Raw genomic sequence first — 9,274 nt, 5'->3', positions numbered from 1 at the left:
ATATATTCTTAAATTAAACAATTTTTTAAATAAAAAAAGTTTAAACTTCAATTATTATAAGAATCGAAACAAAATTCACATTTTTTAATTATTATTTATTTATAGTTTCATATTTCAATTTTTGGAAACGAAACCTATTTAAATTTTACCATCAAAACATAATATCTAAAATAATCAATATCTAAAATAATCAATGTGAAAACTCATCAATGCCAAAACTCGTTCTTATATAAATGAATAAATATATTATGAAGTTTTTTTAAGGTTTTTTTTTTCAGATTTAAACATAGAAAAAATAATAGTTTTAGCAATAATGTAAAACTAAAAGTTAAATGAGACAGCAAAAGAATCTAAACATTTTTGTAGCTTGATTGGTGAACAGCTAGTGTAGTGGAAAATATCAAATATCATGCGTGAGTTAAAGTTTCACTTTCATAAAATGGGAATTCTCATTCTGATTTTTGCGTTGTTTTTTTATTGATATGCATGTGTATACTATTTTCATCTTCTTATTTGTAATTAACATGAAATACGGTATACAAATTAAAAAATATAATGATATTGACTTGCACTAAAACTACTTTTATCTTTTCAATACTACTTTCACTCTTATGTTTTCTCATTCATGATAAATGTGCAAAATACTTAAGAATAATAAAAAGTAAAGATATAATTTAAAAAAAAAAGATGGATAATTTTTTTAAAAAAAAAGTATATAAATGTCTAGTAATGAAATCAATTAGGATATGTATCAAAGAATTTTTTATGGAACATGCATACATTTTAAAAACTAACCAATTAGAACAATTACCAAAAATATTTATTAATTTGGAATATATTTATCATGCCTAAAAAATGTTATGTAAATGTCTGTTGTTCTTTTAAGCACCACTTGATTTAATGGCGCCAAGTGACACTTTATGAAAGTTCATTTAACAAGCTAGATAAAGATAAGTGTATTGCTTATTCAATGACACTTTATAAGATATGTAGTGGATAAGTACCACTAATAATATGATATATTTTCCTTGTGACTAATTACCCAAATCTGATTAGTTTTTTAATTATATAATTTATTTTTAAGGATAGAACTATGTTTTTGTTTTCTCAAATGTCATTATTTTTAATTACATAAGCTTTCTATGTTTTAATTCTGTAAAAGAAATGCGGGTGGATTGATTTTGTGGATAATTGAGATTTGCTTCTTCTTTTTTTTGCCACGTGGCCCTAAGACACATAATTAAGTATTCATCGTTATGCAGGAGTGAAGTATAGTCTTTTAAACAATTTTTTTTCATCCGTACATACAACGCTAATATTCCAATCTTTAAGTGAATTAAAATAATATTGTTGGAGTAAATTATTGAATCTAATGCATTGTTAGTGATGTAACTTAGATTTTATATAATTTTTAGGTTTAATGTCTTAATAGGTCCCTATTTTTGTTCAGAATTTGAAATAGGTTCCTTTATTTTTTGGCGTCTCAATTGGGTCCTTATTTTTGTTAATTTGATGCAAATAAATCATTTCCGTCAATTTCATCAAACGACGTTAATGAATGTGTGACGTGGCCTGAGGACAGTATTGACACGTGTAAGGCCATGTCACACATTCATTAACGTCGTTTGATGAAATTGACGGAAAGGATTTATTTGCATCAAATTAACAAAAATAAGGACCTAATTGAGACGCCAAAAAATAAAGGGACCTATTTCAAATTCTGAACAAAAATATGGACCTATTGAGACATTAAACCTAATTTTTAAAATGTGTTTTTGGAGGATTAAGAAAGGATCGTGTTTTTATATTTTCTTTGACCTATAAAATTGTTGATTTTATGTTTCTTAATTGAGATTTAAGTAGTATAAAGGTTTATCTTTAGAACCATTTTTCCATCTCTCGATGGAGGTTTAAGAAACCAGAATTCATCTATGAAATCATTTTCTTATCCCCACATAGTATGTAATAACTAAAATTAAAGATAATTAAAATATACATTCATCCTTTAACTTTCCAAGGTATTTCTTAAAAGGATAATGATACTTTGACAACATTTTAACACTATCTACACATCATTCTATGATTGGTCCATGTTAATGTTTATGATTATTATTATTGATTATGGAGTAATTTTTGACCAATCACAGAATGATGACACGTAGATGATGTTAAAATGTTGTCAAAAAAATGTTGTGAAAGTATTATTATCCTTCTTAAAAATAAAATTAAGACACAGATATGAATTTCAAGACAAATATTATATCAAATGTACTAATTCACATTAAGACAAATAGTTGACACTAAGATTCTATTTCAATAACTTAAAGATCATAAATGTTTTTAATATGTTTACTTATTAATTTATTGAGTTAAGTGAAATCAATTTTTTAAACGAAATATTATATTGGGTTAAATATGTTTTTAGTCCCTCAACTATTAAACCATTTTGTTTTTCGTCTCTTTTTCAAACTTTGTACACTTTGATCCCTCTCCTTAAGAAAACCATAATTTTTCGTCCTCCAAAACTAACGTCGTTAAAAATCAGGTGAGGTGGCTAACGATGAAGTGTCATGTCATTTTTTTTTCTGACACTGAGTCAATTTGTCCCTCACCGTTCGATTACCATCACCATTCAGGCGTCATAACTGTTCGGCCATTACCAATACCGTTCAACCATTACCAATACCGTTCGGCCATTACCAATATCATTCAGCCACCATCACCATTCAATCATCATAATCGTTCGACAATTATAGTTTCCCTAAGGAGAGGGATCAAAGTGTACAAAGTTTGAAAGAGGAACGAAAAAACAAAATCGCTTTATAGTTGAGGGACTAAAAACATATTTAACTCTATTATATTTAAGTCTTACAAATAGAAAAATGTAATTAGAAAATTCTAGAAATGATTGTTGGAGTTCTCTAATAGAGATTAATTAGCTTAAATCATATTATTTGTTCTTATTTTTTACAAAAATCTCAAATCAGTTTCATCTTTTTATGTATCTTAATTTAGTTTTTATTTTAAAAAATTTGATGTAATAAGATTTTTCTGCTAGTACTGTATTAACATCGATAATGAGATGTCATATGTCAGTTCGTAATTTTTTTATTTTTTTATTTTTTTAAAAAGAAAGAATTTGTTATATATCAAATTGACGTTGTGCCATGTGACAATAAGAATATGATGTGACAATGATTGTCTTAGTTTCAATTTGATCTGTATTTTTATTGTCTCAATTCAATCATAATTGTTTTTTTAAAATTAAACAATTTTATCTCTCTCATATTAAATGAAATTTAACTTTTATATTAATGTTATACAAATATTTTTATAAAAATTGAAATTTTTTAAAATATTTTTAATAAGATTAATTTTATTTATATATATACTGTACATTAAATTTTATTTAAAATTATTTTAAAATTTTTAATTGAAAGTAATGTTAATAGAAAAAAAAATTAAAAATTAATTTCAACTAATCAATTCCATCTTATAGAATAAAATAAATTTATCAATTTTTTAGTTCTTTTAAATAATTGTAAATTTTAAAATTATAAAGGTTTAATAGCCAATTTAGTCCTCACTTTGGTTGAAAAATCTCAATTTAGTCCCTCGTTATAAAAGTGTTTTGAATTAGTCCTAACTTTTAAAATAGTGGGTCAGATTGGTCCTTTATGTTAAATATAAGTTAACAAAATTAATGGATGATGATGTGACACAACTTAAAGCTAACGAGGGACCAATCTAACACATCAGCTTTAAGCTGTGTCACATCATCATCCATTAATTTCGTTAACTTATACTTAACGAAAGGGACCAATCTGACCCACTATTTTAAAAGTTAGGACTAATGTAAAACACTTTTATAACGAGGGACTAAATTGAGATTTTTCAACCAAAGTAGGGACTAAATTGGCTATTAAACCAATTATAAAAATTAATAATTTCTATACAAATGTTTGAGTTGCTTTAAAACAAAAATTTTACAAATTTAAATATACAATTTAAAAATAGTTTTAAACAATTTCATAACAATTTAAAACAAATAAATTTAAAATTTGAAAACAAAAACTAAATTAAGATTGAAACAATAATATTTAACATGATAATGAGAAGTGCCTCTATCAGTCACTCTGCCAAGTGATATGACATCACGTGACAAATTTTTTATTTTAACTGATAGGTAATACTTCTTTTAAGGTTTAATCATTCACTAAGTTCCTATTTTCGCATGGAATCCAATTTCGTCCCTTTCTTTCTGAAAATATCAATTGGGTCCCAATTTTATGAAAATTGCAACAAATGGATCCTTTCCGTTAAATAGTGTCAAACGGCGTTACGGTGTGTTTGACGTGGCACGCTGTTGTGGACATGTTATCTGACGTGGTTGATTCAAGCAGGAGCAGTGGGGCACGTGGAAATTGAATATTTTATAAGTAAAAAGAAAAGAATTGTTTAAACGAAATTGGGGATTGAGGTTTCGTGCAGATCGAATTAGGGATTCTTCTCAGTACTTCTAGGGTTCGGTTCGTCCAAAGTTGATTTCATTTCAGAAAATTGGGGTATCAATTTGGGTATTTAGGGTTGAATCGAGGTTTCGTGCAGATCGAATTCTTCTGAGTACTTCTACGGTTTAATCGAAGTTGCGGTTGAAGATGCATCCCTGCTCGTCTTCGTCATGCAGCGGGTGGCGGAAGCAAGATAGTAATGTGGTCTGTGGTGGTGCTCGAGGAGTTAAGAACAGCAATGGTAGTCCGTTGTGCTATTGTGGGATGAAATGTGTTATCAGAACTGCAAGAACAGTCAAGAACAGAGGCAAGCAATTTTGGGGCTGCCCTAAGTTCAAGGTAAGGTTTTTTGTTGGGTTTTTCGTTGTTCTTATTTTCAGTTCGAGGGTGCCCTGATTGGTGTTTTGTTGTACAGAATGGTGGTGAAGATGGTGGTTGCAATTATTTCACATGGTGTGCAGATCATGGGGTTATTGAAACGGAAACCAGTGCAAAGTGTGAAGGCAAGTCTGAGTGATTGCTGAACAGAGAAACAATGGAAGGTGGATGGAAGATTATAAGTGATTTGGACTGCTCTGTGAAGAAATTGGGAAATAGGCTTAATGTACTGTTAGGGATTGTCTGTGTTCTTGTTGTGGTGAACATTATTGTACTTACAATAGTGTTTTTTCGTTCACCATCACCATGATTTCATTGTACTTATGATGGAATGTACTTAGAATGCAATGAACCAAAGTTATTTTGACTATAAAAGTTTGTATTGTTTGTAATTTTTGGTCATATATGTGACGCTCGTTCTTGATTTTGCATGTTTTCTCAGTTAGCGAGCGTCCGTATCTAGCGTTCGGTTTTAATTTGGGTTGAATCTTAAAGCGTTCGGTTTGTGTGGTAGTGTTTGTGAGCGTTCGGTTTTGGCGTTTTGTTATACTAGTGATTGTAACGTTCGGCAGACTCGAGTAACTTTTAGGCGTTCGTTCCTTATATGTGTTATAGACCGTTAGTGTTCGATCTGGATCAAAGGTTCTACCTTGTGAACGTTCGGTCCGAGCGTTCGGTCATTTTTGTGAACGGTCGTCCGTTTCCCGTATTGACCGAGCGTCCGCCATTGAAGATTCCCACCTCCAGCAGGGACATCACTCATCAGAAGAGGGCACGTGAACCCACTATCTTCGGTCCTTAGCTTCTTCATTCATCACTAACACCCAGGGTGACCCAAGCACCTTACTATACGGCCAACACCATCATCCTTATTGCTGGATACTCCATATTCACACAGGGCCAATATCATCACCTTCATTAATCTGAAGCACTGTATAATAGTAGAATGTGTTGTTATTTCTGAGTCATGCCCACAGCAAAACAGTTCTTTAATTAAGCTGAAGTAGTACATCAATGCACAGCAAAACAGTTCTTTAATATCAACATAACATCAATGCACACAACAGATAAATGGAACCAAATGAAGCATATCTGCTGAAATTTAATTAAGCTGAAGTAGTACATAAAAGTGTTGTCATACAGACCAGAATATTACATCAGTTATCAACATGAAGTTCCATCAGTTATCAACTGCAGTACCAGAAATATTACAAATTTGCAGCATCTACTGCTTTTCTACATATTGTTTTGTAGACAAAAAATATTACAAAATTTAATTCCTACTGTCTACTACGGTTGATTCCCAGAGTGATGTGCTGATGTACTGGGCTGATGTGCTGATGTACAGAATATTTCAGATTGTTGAGTGGATGGAGTTGCTTGGGTTGCTGATGTACTGGGCACAGTTCCTGGTTGGGTTGTTGATGGGCAACGAGTTCTGTTATGGCCATGTTCTCTACATATGCCACATCTCTTTTGCAAGCCAGATTTGGTCATTCTTGATTCATCCTTCCTCATTTCCCATTGCTCTAGCCTTCGTTTTCTCTTTGGTCGTCCAGGCATTACTCTTTTGTGTGGTGGAGACACATCAGGATATGGAGTAATGTTCCACATGTTGGCTCCATTTAAGGGATATATGATTGTTGAATATGTCTCCTCATATTTGGACTTCATGTAGCAAGACTCAATAAATTGTTCTCCATCAATGTTGAGGAACTTCATTGCAGCCAATGAATGACAACAGGGGATTCCAGTCATCATCCAAGTTCTGCATGTGCATGAGGACTCATCTAGGTTGACTACAAACTTATCTCCATTGTTAGACATGTGACGAACTTCGAATAGCTTGTTGCCTGACCAACTGTGTACAAGAAGACAACAATAATTATTAGGCACAGTAGTAAATTAATATATAACATAGAAGTGATTACTGAAATTTACCTAGGAATCCAATTTTGAGTTAAATGACATTCCTTTCTAAATCTGGATAGAATCTTGGGACAGATGGATCCAGTAAATGATGATATGCTTGACCTGTTCTTTGCCCATCTTTGCATGAGGTAAAGCCGTATCGTCTCCAACATCGTAATGATGGGTTTACTCCTGGCAGAAACAAGGACACTGTTGAAGCCCTCACTCATATTGTTTACTAAGGTGTCAGATTTAGCTCTTTCAGTGAACCTTGATCTTGACCAATACCTACAACAAATAATAGAATTATTATTAACATTATATGAATAAGGAATTATGTTATACTTTTGAAGACTAACCTTGGAGGGATGGCAATCAAATGCTTATAAGCATCTTCGTTTACTGCTCTTATGTTTCTCATTTCCATCTCCCATGTTTGTGGATGTGTGGCTGTAGCTGCCCTCCACATTAAACGCTTCAGGTTTTTACCAGGGTATTTCTTCTCTATCACAACCAACATTTGACATACTTTCTGCTCCACTTTCTGCTCCACTAATTAATGGTCCACTAGAGTCATTTGACATACTTTGGACTTCCACTTCCACATTTCCCTCGAAGTCTGCATGTATATCATCATCTATATCACAACCAACATTGATATCAACAAGCCCCTCCAACCACTCATTATTTCCATCACCACTACCATTCTCAAAAGAGGAATTCCAACTTCGAATTTCCACATCTGCTTCAACTTCATTCTGTTCTACACCTTCATGTTCACCATCACCATCAACCTCTTCCTCCATAACAGCCTCAACTTCCACTTCTTCACCATCCCCACCAACTTCCTGAACTTGTTCAACTCCAACAACCTCTTCCTCCATAACAGCCTCAACTTCAACTTGTTCACCCATCTCTTCCAACACACAACCAACTTGTTCAACTCCAACAACCTCTTCCTCCATAACAGCCTCAACTTCCACTTGTTCACCCATCTCTTCCAACACACAACCAACTTGTTCAACTCTAACATCCTCTTCCTCCATAACAGCCTCAACTTCCACTTCTTCACCATCACCACCAACTTCCTCAACTTGTTGAAGTCCATCAACCTCTTCCTCCATTACAGCCTCAACTTCCACTTCTTCACCCCTCTCTTCAACTTCTCCTTCATCATTACCAACATATTCCAGCATATGTATGACTTCGGGTTCAGAAACAGGGTGTATCAAAAACACATGGACCTCACCATTCAACCTAGCTAAATTAACCATATGCATGGCACCAGTGTCATCACACAGAGGCTCTAACTTATCATCCAAAATTGAAGCCCCTCCTACAGAGTACCACATATCTTTAAGCCCATCGTATCCCAAAGACTTCACTACACTAACAATCACAAAATAACTCCAAACATCTGGGTCAAACATAAACCTAGATGTCTCCCCCCCTTCATACTTAAGCTTCCCATCGTTAACTAATTTCCCTCCATGGTGAAAGACAACCTCAATATCCTCATCCATGATGCAAAACACTATATATAAGTATTTATACACCTATAATACAATCAATTCACGACAAAACATGTATTAAAACCGTAACCAAAACACACTCACACACACAGAAAATTATCACTTTAAACATGGGGGGCATGGGGGGACCACAACATTGCAATAAAAAATGGAACACAATCCGACCAAGGGGACCACAACATTGCAATCAAAAATAAAACACAATACATAGACGGGGACCACCACCCAACATCGCAAGATAAAGGTTTCTAACAAAACCAAACTTTTACTGACCTGGCCACTCCAGATTGCAACTGAAGAAGGTCCCACAACTCCGATGAGGACGACAACTGCACACTCTCTGAAGGTCAACCTCGATTCAACCCTAAATACCCAAATTGATACCCCATTTTTCTGAAATGAAATCAACTTTGGATGAACCGAACCCTAGAAGTACTGAGAAGAATCCCTAATTCGATCTGCACGAAACCTCAATCCCCAATTTCGTTTAAAACAATTCTTTTCTTTTTACTTATAAAATATTCAATTTCCACGTGCCCCACTGCTCCTACTTGAATCAACCACGTCAGATAACAAGTCCACAACAGCGTGCCACGTCAAACACACCGTAACGCCGTTTTACACTATTTAACGGAAAAGATCCATTTGTTGCAATTTTCATAAAATTGGGACCCAATTGATATTTTCAGAAAGAAAGGGACGAAATTGAGATTCCATGCGAAAATAGGGACTTAGTGAATGATTAAACCCTTCTTTTAACTGTGAAAAAAAAAGCTTGAATGCATAAAAAATTTCATAATAAAAACTAAATCGAGACAGGTAAAAAAACAAACTAATTTGAAATATTTTCTACAATTTAATAATGACGAATGAAATGATCTGATTTAATTAGTTTTATTACAAAAAATAAGTAAAAGAGAATTTGATATAATTAAATTAACA

This window comes from Vigna umbellata, chromosome 3 (genome assembly GCF_029865625.1).
Source record: "Vigna umbellata cultivar VRB3 chromosome 3, Vumbellata_1.0, whole genome shotgun sequence".
NCBI lineage: Eukaryota > Viridiplantae > Streptophyta > Magnoliopsida > Fabales > Fabaceae > Vigna > Vigna umbellata.
This window is presented reverse-complemented; position numbering follows the sequence as displayed.